The sequence below is a fragment of the Triticum dicoccoides genome, chromosome 6A (genome assembly GCF_002162155.2).
Source record: "Triticum dicoccoides isolate Atlit2015 ecotype Zavitan chromosome 6A, WEW_v2.0, whole genome shotgun sequence".
Classification (NCBI taxonomy): domain Eukaryota; kingdom Viridiplantae; phylum Streptophyta; class Magnoliopsida; order Poales; family Poaceae; genus Triticum; species Triticum dicoccoides.
The window spans coordinates 293,049,184-293,063,796 of NC_041390.1; positions in this window are offsets into that span (position 1 = coordinate 293,049,184).

The following is a 14,613-nucleotide window of genomic DNA, read 5'->3' on the forward strand; positions in this document are numbered from 1 at the left end:
GATAACCACTAAACGATTAAGTAGCGATGTATGCAAAGCTAGACAATGAGCATTTCATAATACACTCGTTCAGCATATCTTTAGGATAAAAGAGAAAACTGCGAAAAAAATTGTTTTCCTAAATAAAAAGATCAAGAAATTTATTTTGTATGGTTCTTATTTCGTTGAAAACGTTTCCATGAGACTGTCTTTCATTGAAGAAGTCCATGACTTGTTCTAGGTGATATGAGGTTGAACATGCTTTAGAAAAAAATGCAAAGAAGGGTACATGAGGGTGGAATAAAAATCAAAACGATGACCCCTTCTTTCTTCCTGAACATTACCGATAAATATTCATTCTTTATACGTTAGGTCGGGTTTCAGATGTATATCATTTAATATATGAAACCAAAAAGAAGAAATGACAAGAAAGTTGTATATAGATGGAGGAATAAATTATGATGTGGAAAACAAGGCAGGGGTTCAAATCCTGTCATCCCTACCTATTACTTCTGATGAGGACATGACTACCTTGGATATGACCAAAAATATTGCATATATGCATATTTGTCAGGTGATTTCTAGTGCAAACTATTCAATAATCTATTTATATTATCCAGAACAAAAATACTTCACACACTTTTTGATGAGGACATGACTACCTTGGATATGACCAAAAATATTTCATATATGCATATTTGTCAGGTGATTTCTAGTGCAAACTATTCAATAATCTATTTATGTTATCCAGAACAAAAATACTTCATACACTTTTGTGTTTTGTCTAATTGCAGGTGTATGGGACATTTGTACAATCCACATATGAAGATAAGGAAGAAAGAGATGTTTATTTGCTGTCCAAAAAGTTCTCTCACGTCATTTTTGGCCCAAGAGAAGATAGAGTCCAAGTCTCTCACGTTCTGGATTCAGATTCGGACTGCACAGACATACCTGACTCAAAACGCACACAAGTTTTTCATACAGACTCCGAATTGAGTGATTCTTTTTTTGTTGGAAACTAGATTTCGTGTACTTTCCAACCCAATTGGAATCACCTTCAAATTCGTCCGGAGCGTTGAGTTGTGGACGAAACAATCTGATGCTGCAGCAGAATCCGAGTCAAACTACAAGTCCAAAGGTGTTACATCACCTCCACTTGGGCCCATTGGCCTTGTACGACCTAGATTTAGTTTTAGGCTGCCTTGGGACGTCCTCCCACCTCCTTGGCCGCCACCCCTTGCTCCTATATAAGTAGATCCATCTAGTAGCTTTCCCTTGGGATTTGTTTAGTTAAAAGTTAGCCATTGCAACTTCGTGTACTTCGTTTGTGTCCAACGACCAGACCAAGACCGCTTCCGGATCCCCACCATTATCAATACCTCATATATATTTGCAATATTCAGATTGCTTTATCATATTCTTGCTCGTTCTTCGATTGCTTGCAGGAATAGACCTTCGTGGTCAGGCTGACCGTGCTTCCGGCATCGTCAGTAACCTCAGGAGATTGGTTTAGCGATTGCTAAGGCGCAACGTCGTGCACGTTTGTAGTCGGATCGTCAAAGTCGTCTCCACCAAATCGATAGTTATCATCTCATCGAAAGATCGGGACCCTCGCCTCTATCACTTTTGTGTTTTGTCTAATTGCAGGTGTATGGGACATTTGTACAATCCACATATGAAGATAAGGAAGAAAGATATGTTTATTTGCTGTCCAAAAAGTGATAGAGGCGAGGGTCCCGATCTTTCGATGAGATGATGGATATCGCTTTGGTGGAAGTCGACTTTGACGATCCGACTACGAACGTGCGAGGACGTCGCGCCTTAGCAATCGCTAAACCAACTCCGAGAGGTTATTGACCACGCCGGAGCACGATCAACCTGACCACGAGGGTCTGTTTCCTGCGAGCAAACAAAGAACAAGCAAGAAACTAAGATTGCAATCTGGATATTGCGAATATAAGATGAAAGCTTTATTGATCAAGGTGGGGTTCTGTGACGCCTTTGTCTGGTCGTTGAACACAAACGAAGTACGCGAAGTTGCAGCTATGGCGAACTTTTAATCTAAACAAAACCCAAAGTCTAAACGATGCCCTAAGGGCTGTATATATGGAGGAAGAGGGGGGGGGGAATTTCGTGGCCCTTGGTGGAGGGGTCCGAAATCAACCCTATCTCTTGTTTCCCCACACATACGGACTCTAAAAATAGCCTATACTTATGTATTTCGAAATTACATGGGCCTGGCCCAATAATAAGGTGACGCAACACCTAAAATAGCCTCGGGACGAAATTTATGAAGTGGCGTCTTGTATATTTCGTCCAAGGCTTCATGCACCCATCATGGTGGCTTCAAAGTCCTGAAATCATCACTTGTAACTCCGTTCTTGTTTCCCTTGCGCATGCCATCATCTCCATGCTTGTTCTTGCTCCAATGTTCATCCTTCTCCAAGCTAGGCCCTTCATTTGTAAGCAAAACAAATGTATCCAATTTAGGCAGCATCATATTCTCATGAACATTAGAATCATTACCAAGAAACGAAAGTACCTGGTAATTTAGTTGGCGTGCACGAGCTCTAGTAATTGGTCCAGTATGTATAGCAGCAGGGGTTGTGGGTGTAACAATTGTATTGATATCCTCATCATCCTCCCCTTCTTGAAATGAAGTCGTCCTCGACGGAAGTTCATCTTCCTCACCCAAATAAGGCTTCAAATCTGCAATGTTAAAAGTGGGACTAACCCCAAAATCTGCAGGCAGCTCAAGTTTATATGCATTATCATTTATTTTCTCTAACGCCTTAAAGGGACCATCAGCACGTGGCATTAACTTTGATTTGCGCAAATCAGGAAATCTATCCTTACGCAAATGTAACCAAACAAGATCTCCGGGTGCAAACACAACATGTTTTCTACCCTTATCTCCAGCAAGTTTATATTTAGCATTCATGCGCTCAATGTTTTCCTTAGTTAACTCATGCATTTTTAAAATCAATTCAGCACGTTGTTTAGCATCAAAATTAACCTTCTCCGAAGATGGAAGAGGCAACAAATCAATAGGTGCACGAGGTAGGAAACCATACACAACTTCAAAAGGGCACATCTTAGTAGTAGAATGCAATGAACGATTATAAGCAAATTCAATATGAGGCAAGCATTCCTCCCACATTTTCTTATTATTCTTCAAGACAGCCCTAAGCATAGTAGACAACGTTCTATTGACTACTTCAGTTTGTCCATCAGTTTGGGGGTGACAAGTAGTACTAAAAAGCAGTTTAGTCCCCAACTTAGCCCATAAACATCTCCAAAAGTGGCTAAGAAATTTAGTATCACGATCTGAAACAATAGTATTTGGCACACCATGCAAGCGAATAATTTCACGAAAGAACAAATCAGCAACATTAACAGCATCATCGCTTTTATGACATGGTATAAAGTGTGCCATTTTCGAGAATCTATCCACGACAACAAATATGCTATCCCTCCCCTTCTTTGTTCGAGGTAAACCTAAAACAAAGTCCATAAATATATCCTCCCAAGGAACACTAGGTACAGGCAAAGGCATATATAAACCATGAGGATTGAGGCGTGACTTAGCTTTTTGACATGTAGTGCAGCGAGCAATAAAACGCTCAACATCCCGTCTCATCTTTGGCCAAAAGAAATGTGTAGCAAGTACGTCCTCCGTCTTCTTCACGCCAAAGTGTCCCATTAATCCTCCTCCATGCGCCTCCTGCAACAACAAAAGACCAACGGAGCTAGCTGGAATGCATAGCTTGTTAGCACGAAACACAAATCCATCGTTAACAACAAACTTGTTCCACATTCTTCCTTCTTTACAATTATGCATTACATCTTTAAAATCAGCATCATGCACATATTGATCTTTGATGGTCTCCAAACCAAATATTTTGAAGTCAAGTTGTGAAAGCATAGTATAGCGACGAGACAAAGCATCAGCAATAACATTTTCTTTTCCCTTCTTGTGTTTAATGACATAAGGGAAAGTCTCAATGAATTCAACCCATTTAGCATGTCTACGATTCAGTTTAGCTTGACTTTTAATATGTTTCAATGATTCATGATCAGAATGTATAACAAATTCTTTGGGCCATAAATAATGTTGCCATGTTTCTAAAGTCCGAACAAGAGCATATAATTCTTTATCATAAGTAGAATAATTCATACTAGGCCCACTCAATTTTTCAGAAAAGTATGCAACAGGTTTGCCATCTTGTAATAACACACCTCCTAATCCAATTCCACTAGCATCACATTCAAGCTCAAAAGTCTTATTAAAATCAGGAAGTTGGAGTAAAGGAGCATGTGTCAACTTATCTTTCAATACTGTGAAGGCTTCTTCCTGTGCGGTACCCCAAAGAAAAGGCACATCTTTCTTTGTAAGCTCATTGAGAGGTGCAGCAATGGTGCTGAAATCTCTCACGAAACGCCTATAGAATCCAGCGAGGCCAAGAAAACTCCTCACTTGTGTGACCGTTTTGGGCTGCGTCCAACTCTCAATAGCTTCAATCTTGGCTTTATCAACTTCAATTCCCTGTGGAGTAACAACATAGCCAAGAAAAGATACTCGGTCGGTGCAAAAGGTGCACTTCCCAAGGTTACCAAACAAACGTGCATCACGTAGAGCAATAAAAACAGCACGTAAATGTTCCAAATGTTCCTCCAAAGATCTGCTATAAATCAATATGTCATCAAAGTAAACTACCACAAATCGTCCAATGAAAGCACGAAAAACTTCGTTCATTAATCTCATGAAAGTACTAGGTGCATTAGTTAACCCAAAAGGCATGACTAACCACTCATATAATCCAAACTTAGTTTTAAATGCTGTTTTCCATTCATCTCCCAATTTCATACGAATTTGATGGTAGCCACTACGCAAATCAACTTTGGAGAATATTGTAGAGCCACTCAATTCATCAAGCATATCATCTAGCCTAGGAATAGGATGACGATAACGAATAGTAATATTATTAATGCCTCTACAATCAACACACATACGTGATGTACCATCCTTTTTCGGCACTAGAATAATAGGAACAGCACAAGGACTAAGGGATTCGCGTATATAACCTTTGTCGAGAAGCTCTTGTACTTGACGCATAATCTCCTTCGTCTCCTCTGGATTGGTACGGTATGGTGCACGGTTTGGCAGTGAAGCACCGGGAATTAAGTCAATCTGATGCTCAATCCCTCGAATAGGCGGTAATCCCGGTGGCACGTCTTGTGGAAAGACGTCAGCGAACTCCTGCAAAATGTTAGTGACAGCAGGAGGCAAAGAGAAAGGCACGTCCTCGAATGAAAATAATGCCTCTTTGCACACAAAAGCATAGCAAACAGATTTGCTGAAATCTAGCTCATCAATATCAGATTTGGTGGCAAATAAACATGCACTTTTCAATTTAATTTCAGAAGCAACACTAGATGGTTTATTATTAGGCTTCATTTGTTGCTCAAATTCTTTTGCCACAATCTGATTTTCACTCATATTCGTCTCCTGTTTTGCTTTATTAGCTCTATTAATATCATCTTTCAAAATGGAATCAGGAGTCATAGGAAGCAAAGTAATATTTTTACCCTTATGAACAAGAGTATAGTGATTGTTTCTACCATGGTGTACAGAATTTTTATCAAATTGCCATGGTCTACCAAGTAATAAGGAACATGCTTGCATAGGTACCACATCACAATCAACATAATCAGCATATGTAGAGATACTAAAATGCACACGAACAGTACGTGTTATCTTAACCTTGCCGCTGTTGTTGAACCATTGGATGTAGTAAGGATGTGGATGTGGTCTTGTGGTGAGAGAAAGCTTCTCCACCATCTCCATGCTAGCCAAGTTGTTGCAGCTCCCTCCGTCTATGATGACGCGCACAGAACGTTCCTTCACAACTCCCTTGGTATGGAACAAATTGTGCCTCTGATTTTGCTCAGCTTGTGTGACCTGCACACTCAAAACACGTTGAGCAACTAAACATTCATACCTGTCAGCGTCTTCAGGAGCCATGTATTGCGTCTCATGATCAGAATCATCTCCACCATGTTCCTCACGTGTAATAAGAGCCAAAGTCTCCTCATCATAGTCACTAGCGGACTCATATCCACCATCCGCGGTAGCAATCATCACACGCGGAGATTTGCATTCTCTCGCATAATGACCTCCTCCCTTACAACGACGACAAATAATATCACAGAACAGACTCGATCTAAACTACGAAAAACTGTAAAATCTCAACGAGCAACCTGGAAATCTGATACCACTTGATAGAGGCGAGGGTCCCGATCTTTCGATGAGATGATGGATATCGCTTTGGTGGAAGTCGACTTTGACGATCCGACTATGAACGTGCGAGGACGTCGCGCCTTAGCAATCGCTAAACCAACTCCGAGAGGTTATTGACCACACCGGAGCACGATCAACCTGACCACGAGGGTCTGTTTCCTGCGAGCAAACGAAGAACAAGCAAGAAACTAAGATTGCAATCTGGATATTGCGAATATAAGATGAAAGCTTTATTGATCAAGGTGGGGTTCTGTGACGCCTTTGTCTGGTCGTTGAACACAAACGAAGTACGCGAAGTTGCAGCTATGGCGAACTTTTAATCTAAACAAAACCCAAAGTCTAAACGATGCCCTAAGGGCTGTATATATGGAGGAAGAGGGGGGGGGGGGAATTTCGTGGCCCTTGGTGGAGGGGTCCGAAATCAACCCTATCTCTTGTTTCCCCACACATACGGACTCTAAAAATAGCCTATACTTATGTATTTCGAAATTACATGGGCCTGGCCCAATAATAAGGTGACGCAGCACCTAAAATAGCCTTGGGACGAAATTTATGAAGTGGCGTCTTGTATATTTCGTCCAAGGCTTCATGCACCCATTATGGTGGCTTCAAAGTCCTGAAATCATCACTTGTAACTCCGTTCTTGTTTCCCTTGCGCATGCCATCATCTCCATGCTTGTTCTTGCTCCAATGTTCATCCTTCTCCAAGCTAGGCCCTTCATTTGTAAGCAAAACAAATGTATCCAATTTAGGCAGCATCATATTCTCATGAACATTAGAATCATTACCAAGAAACGAAAGTACCTGGTAATTTAGTTGGCGTGCACGAGCTCTAGTAATTGGTCCAGTATGTATAGCAGCAGGGGCTGTGGGTGTAACAATTGTATTGATGTCCTCATCAAAAAGTTCTCTCACGTCACTTTTGGCCCAAGAGAAGATAGAGTCCAAGTCTCTCACGTTCTGGATTTAGATTCGGACTGCACAGACATACCTGACTCAAAACGCACACAAGTTTTTCATACGGACTCCGAATTGGGTGATTCTTTTGTTGTTGGAAACTAGATTTCGTGCACTTTCCAACCCAATTGGAATCACCTTCAAATTCTTCCGGAGCGTTGAGTTGTGGACGAAACAATCTGATGCTGCAGCAGAATCCGAGTCAAACTACAAGTCCAAAGGTGTTGCATCACCTCCACTTGGGCCCATTGGCCTTGTACGACCTAGATTAGTTTTAGGCTGCCTTGGGACGTCCTCCCACCTCCTTGGCCGCCACCCCTTGCTCCTATATAAGTAGATCCATCTAGTAGCTTTTCCTTGGGATTTGTTTAGTTAAAAGTTAGCCATTGCAACTTCGTGTACTTCGTTTGTGTCCAACGACCAGACCAAGACCGCTTACACATCCCCACCATTATCAATACCTCATATATATTTGCAATATTCAGATTGCTTGATCATATTCTTGCTCGTTCTTCGATTGCTTGCAGGAATAGACCTTCGTGGTCAGGCTGACCGTGCTTCCGGCATCGTCAGTAACCTCAGGAGATTGGTTTAGCGATTGCTAAGGCGCAACGTCGTGCACGTTTGTAGTCGGATCGTCAAAGTCGTCTCCACCAAATCGATAGTTATCATCTCATCGAAAGATCGGGACACCCCCGCCTCTATCAACTTCTCCTATGGGCAGTAACGAGGGATCAATTGAGATCGATTCAAATTGGACAAAATTCAGAGTTTCATTTTTCCATATGCATGCGGTACAAAAATCATCCTTTTATTTACTGCTTTATCTCCCGGAAAGCACTCTTAGTTCAGTTTGGTAGAACATGTGTCTCCAGAACCCAATGTCGTAGGTTCAAATCCTACAGAGCGTGATTCTGTTCTTGTTATGTCGAATCCAAAAAAAGAACTTATATAAATATAAGAAAATGATATAGTAATGAGATCCATATCGTCATCGTAGTAAAAAGAAAGATCTGCAAGCATTCTTTATGGGAGTCGGGGCTTTCTGATTTGAAGTTGCTGGAAAAGGACCTCTGTGATCGATTGATCATTAGTCATTTTTTAAGGTAAGTAGGCAGGGGTGTCTTGATCGAAACCGAACTTCAGTTCCACCCAGCTCAGATTCTATGCAGCAGTGGGGAAGACCTGTTTATACTTTTATTGAGAATTACATTTCTTCCTGCCGCACCCCAATTCTTTCCCAGCAGTTGAAAATTGATATGAGATCTTAAACCCAGTGGGCTCCTATGTTCTGGGCAGAGGCATTGATGCGGGTAGGATGCGTGTCTGCTTTCCTATTGTTTGAAGGAGTAGATACATTCATTTCCTTTTGCCAGAGTGGGAGTGAGAGTTGTCTGGGATGTTGACAATCACTATCTCGTGACTTCACGAGATAGTGATTCTCCTCACGACCACCATTTCATTTACCTTCACCCTAGGACTCAGGAACAACATCTTAGAACCTGTTTTATCCTCTGAACAACTAACAACAAACACTAGAACTAGAGTTATAAACCTTCCGAGATGGCTTCATCTATTGCTTCTTTGTTGTCTTTCTTATCTGGCAGATGAAAATGGGAATCTGTTTCTAGATTGTGTGAGTGGTCAGTTGTGATGGAGAACAGGGGATTCCCAATCCAAAAGAGATTGGCTTGTTTTCGGAAACTTCCACGCCGGCTATGCGCGGGAACCATCCGTTAATCCGTGTGAACCAAGAAGAGAAAATAGAAGCTTTTTACACGCCTGTCTAGCCAATCCAATAGGCTTTTCTTTCATATAAAAGAAGTTGAAAACAAAACAGAGATAGAAGAGCATAAGCCAACTCTGCATGGAAAGCCCCTCTGGTAAAGAATTTGAGAACAGACTGTTGATAGAATTCGGGAATCATTATCAGCTGATGGAAGGAAGGCGTGGGTCTACCACCCCTTTCAGTAGCTGAGGTGCTCTGAGCTTGCGTCTCTCACATCCCCAAAAGGAAGAGTTGGTGGATCAGGTCGAACGGTTTGTTCCGTCATCAACTGTCAGTAGTAAGTACTCTAGAGCTCCAAAATGGCTTCCAAGCGAGGAAACGGCAACACAGGTTTCCTAGTGCAACGCCATTCGAGTAATAAAAGGGAAACAGACGCACTATTTCATTCCAATTCCATGTTTTTTTGCAGTTTGTTAAGGGGAATGAGAAAACAAAAGAGTTTCTTCGATCAAATCTTGGAGAACACTTTGTATTCCACTGCTTCGACCTTGATTTCTTGGCTTTGATGTTGTTATCACAATCAGGTTGCCATAACACACATTGCTATGTTGAGACAACATGATCTTGAATCAGGATTGGATTGCCTTATCTTATTAGTAGGAAGTGGTGAAGTTCCCTTTTCTTTTCCTTGGGAAACGGCACCTGCATTCCCGTGAGCTTTTCCTATCCCATTGCTCTCGATTCTCTAATTCCCTTTGTTGGTGTCAAAACCGGCGGATCTCGGGTAGGGGGTCCCGAACTGTGCGTCAAGGCCGGATGGTAACAGGAGGCAGGGAACACTTTGTTTTACCCAGGTTCGGGCCCTCTCGATGGAGGTAATACCCTACTCCTGCTTGATTAATATTGATGATATGGGTAGTACAAGAGTAGATCTACCACGAGATCAAGGAGGCTAAACCCTAGAAGCTAGCCTATGGTATGATTGTTGTGTATGGAGTTGATTGCTGATAGAGGCAAAGGTGTCCCGTCTTTCGATGAGATGGTGGATTTCGCTTTGGTGGAAGTCGACTTTGACGATCCGACTACGAACGTGCGAGGACGTCGCGCCTTAGCAATCGCTAAACCAACTCCGAGAGGTTATTGACCACGCCGGAGCACGATCAACCTGACCACGAGGGTCTGTTTCCTGCGAGCAAACGAAGAACAAGCAAGAAACTAAGATTGCAATCTGGATATTGCGAATATAAGATGAAAGCTTTATTGATCAAGGTGGGGTTCTGTGACGCCTTTGTCTGGTCGTTGAACACAAACGAAGTACGCGAAGTTGCAGCTATGGCGAACTTTTAATCTAAACAAAACCCAAAGTCTAAACGATGCCCTAAGGGCTGTATATATGGAGGAAGAGGGGGGAATTTCGTGGCCCTTGGTGGAGGAGTCCGAAATCAACCCTATCTCTTGTTTCCCCACACATACGGACTCTAAAAATAGCCTATACTTATGTATTTCGAAATTACATGGGCCTGGCCCAATAATAAGGTGACGCAGCACCTAAAATAGCATCGGGACGAAATTTATGAAGTGGCATCTTGTATATTTCGTCCAAGGCTTCATGCACCCATTATGGTGGCTTCAAAGTCCTGAAATCATCACTTGTAACTCTGTTCTTGTTCCCCTTGCGCATGCCATCATCTCCATGCTTGTTCTTGCTCCAATGTTCATCCTTCTCCAAGCTAGGCCCTTCATTTGTAAGCAAAACAAATGTATCCAATTTAGGCAGCATCATATTCTCATGAACATTAGAATCATTACCAAGAAACGAAAGTACCTGGTAATTTAGTTGGCGTGCACGAGCTCTAGTAATTGGTCCAGTATGTATAGCAGCAGGGGCTGTGGGTGTAACAATTGTATTGATGTCCTCATCATGATGTAACACCTTTGGACTTGTAGTTTGACTCGGATTCTGCTGCAGCATCAGATTGTTTCGTCCACAACTCAACGCTCCGGACGAATTTGAAGGTGATTCCAATTGGGTTGGAAAGTGCACGAAATCTAGTTTCCAACAAAAAAAGAATCACCCAATTCGGAGTCCGTATGAAAAACTTGTGTGCGTTTTGAGTCAGGTATGTCTGTGCAGTCCGAATCTGAATCCAGAACGTGAGAGACTTGGACTCTATCTTCTCTTGGGCCAAAAGTGACGTGAGAGAACTTTTTGGACAGCAAATAAACATCTCTTTCTTCCTTATCTTCATATGTGGATTGTACAAATGTCCCATACACCTGCAATTAGACAAAACACAAAAGTTTGTGAAGTATTTTTGTTCTGGATAACATAAATAGATTATTGAATAGTTTGCACTAGAAATCACCTGACAAATATGCATATATGCAATATTTTTGGTCATATCCAAGGTAGTCATGTCCTCATCATATGGTGGAACCCAACGCGTACGCATAGCAGTTTTCAAAGCAGCCCAAGTAGTTGGAATAGGATATAATCTACAATGTTCAGACCACCATACACATGCAAAACTAGTGAAAGCACAAACGGCAGCAGCAACTCGTCTCTCCTCAGGATATTGTAAACATGTAAATCGTTGTTCAGTTTCTAACTCCCAAGTAAGATATATATCAGGAACATATCTACCCTCAAATGGTGGAATATTCAATTTCAGTTTAGGAATATGGACATCATCTCGTACCTGAGGTGGTGGTGCAGGCCTACCATTACGAATATATACCTGAGGTCGACCTGCTGGTGGTGGTACAGGTGGCTGCACGTAGTGTTGATTTTGATCAACCTCATCCTCATAATCTCCCACATAATCATCCTCCTCCGCATCAGCAGCAGGAGCCACAGAAGTATCAACAGCAGCACCAACAGTTTGGCCAAACGCAAGAGGAACACGGCTTGCTCGGCGGAGGTCTGCTTCGCGACGTGGAGGTAGTCGTTGTTGTTGTTGTTGGAGAGGTGCGTTAGCTGCAGCGGGTGGTGGTGGCGGAAGACGCGCGAGCAATTCATTAAACTTGTTATCGAGCTTTGTTTCGAACGTCTTCTCAAAGCCAGTGATCTTCTCCATGGCCTCTTCAAAATTGTTCAGCACATCTTGCACCTGTTCAGTCATCATTTGCTGAAACTTATCATGAAGCTCCTTGTTCGATAAATTCTCCCAGTCAATCTCGTCGGCTTGTGATCCTGGCATGGTTAGCAGCAATAGAAACACACAAGAATATGATCCTACAGACTACGAACAAGTGGTGGTGGTGGGTGTCACAAATCCGTCAAGCAAATCTCAAATTCTTACCAGTTCTTACCCAGCAGCAGGCGGTGATCGGCAACCGTTGTAGTCAAAAACTCTCAAAGCTTGGATAGAGCGATTACCAGGGAGAGTCAAACGCACGACGTAGATGTATGTGGAGCTGGGAAGGCTTATAATATGGTAGCAAAAAGGGTCAGCAATAATCAATTCAGAGATGCAAAGTTGAATAAACGCTCAACGACGGTACTGTACTGGTCCTTGATAGAGGCAAAGGTGTCCCGTCTTTCGATGAGATGGTGGATTTCGCTTTGGTGGAAGTCGACTTTGACGATCCGACTACGAACGTGTGAGGACGTCGCGCCTTAGCAATCGCTAAACCAACTCCGAGAGGTTATTGACCACGCCGGAGCACGATCAACCTGACCACGAGGGTCTGTTTCCTGCGAGCAAACGAAGAACAAGCAAGAAACTAAGATTGCAATCTGGATATTGCGAATATAAGATGAAAGCTTTATTGATCAAGGTGGGGTTCTGTGACGCCTTTGTCTGGTCGTTGAACACAAACGAAGTACGCGAAGTTGCAGCTATGGCGAACTTTTAATCTAAACAAAACCCAAAGTCTAAACGATGCCCTAAGGGCTGTATATATGGAGGAAGAGGGGGGAAATTTCGTGGCCCTTGGTGGAGGGGTCCGAAATCAACCCTATCTCTTGTTTCCCCACACATACGGACTCTAAAAATAGCCTATACTTATGTATTTCGAAATTACATGGGCCTGGCCCAATAATAAGGTGACGCAGCACCTAAAATAGCCTCGGGACGAAATTTGTGAAGTGGCATCTTGTATATTTCGTCCAAGGCTTCATGCACCCATTATGGTGGCTTCAAAGTCCTGAAATCATCACTTGTAACTCCGTTCTTGTTCCCCTTGCGCATGCCATCATCTCCATGCTTGTTCTTGCTCCAATGTTCATCCTTCTCCAAGCTAGGCCCTTCATTTGTAAGCAAAACAAATGTATCCAATTTAGGCAGCATCATACTCTCATGAACATTAGAATCATTACCAAGAAACGAAAGTACCTGGTAATTTAGTTGGCGTGCACGAGCTCTAGTAATTGGTCCAGTATGTATAGCAGCAGGGGCTGTGGGTGTAACAATTGTATTGATGTCCTCATCATCCTCCCCTTCTTGAAATGAAGTCGTCCTCGACGGAAGTCCATCTTCCTCACCCAAATAAGGCTTCAAATCTGCAATGTTAAAAGTGGGACTAACCCCAAAATCTGCAGGCAGCTCAAGTTTATATGCATTATCATTTATTTTCTCTAACACCTTAAAGGGACCATCAGCACGTGGCATTAGCTTTGATTTGCGCAAATCAGGAAATCTATCCTTACGCAAATGTAACCAAACAAGATCTCCAGGTGCAAACACAACATGTTTTCTACCCTTATCTCCAGCAAGTTTATATTTAGCATTCATACGCTCAATGTTTTCCTTAGTTAACTCATGCATTGTAAAAATCAATTCAGCACGTTGTTTAGCATCAAAATTAACCTTCTCCGAAGATGGAAGAGGCAACAAATCAATAGGTGCACGAGGTAGGAAACCATACACAACTTCAACAGGGCACATCTTAGTAGTAGAATGCAATGAACGATTATAAGCAAATTCAATATGAGGCAAGCATTCTTCCCACATTTTCTTATTATTCTTCAAAACAGCCCTAAGCATAGTAGACAACGTTCTATTGACTACTTCAGTTTGTCCATCAGTTTGGGGGTGACAAGTAGTACTAAAAAGCAGTTTAGTCCCCAACTTAGCCCATAAACATCTCCAAAAGTGGCTAAGAAATTTAGTATCACGATCTGAAACAATAGTATTTGGCACACCATGCAAGCGAATAATTTCACGAAAGAACAAATCAGCAACATTAACAGCATCATCGCTTTTATGACATGGTATAAAGTGTGCCATTTTCGAGAATCTATCCACGACAACAAATATGCTATCCCTCCCCTTCTTTGTTCGAGGTAAACCTAAAACAAAGTCCATAGATATATCCTCCCAAGGAACACTAGGTACAGGCAAAGGCATATATAAACCATGAGGATTGAGTCGTGACTTAGCTTTTTGAGATGTAGTGCATCGAGCAATAAAACGCTCAACATCCCGTCTCATCTTTGGCCAAAAGAAATGTGTAGCAAGTACGTCCTCCGTCTTCTTCACGCCAAAGTGTCCCATTAATCCTCCTCCATGCGCCTCCTGCAACAACAAAAGACGAACGGAGCTAGCTGGAATGCATAGCTTGTTAGCACGAAACACAAATCCATCGTTAACGACAAACTTGTTCCACATTCTTCCTTCTTTACAATTCTGCATTACATCTTTAA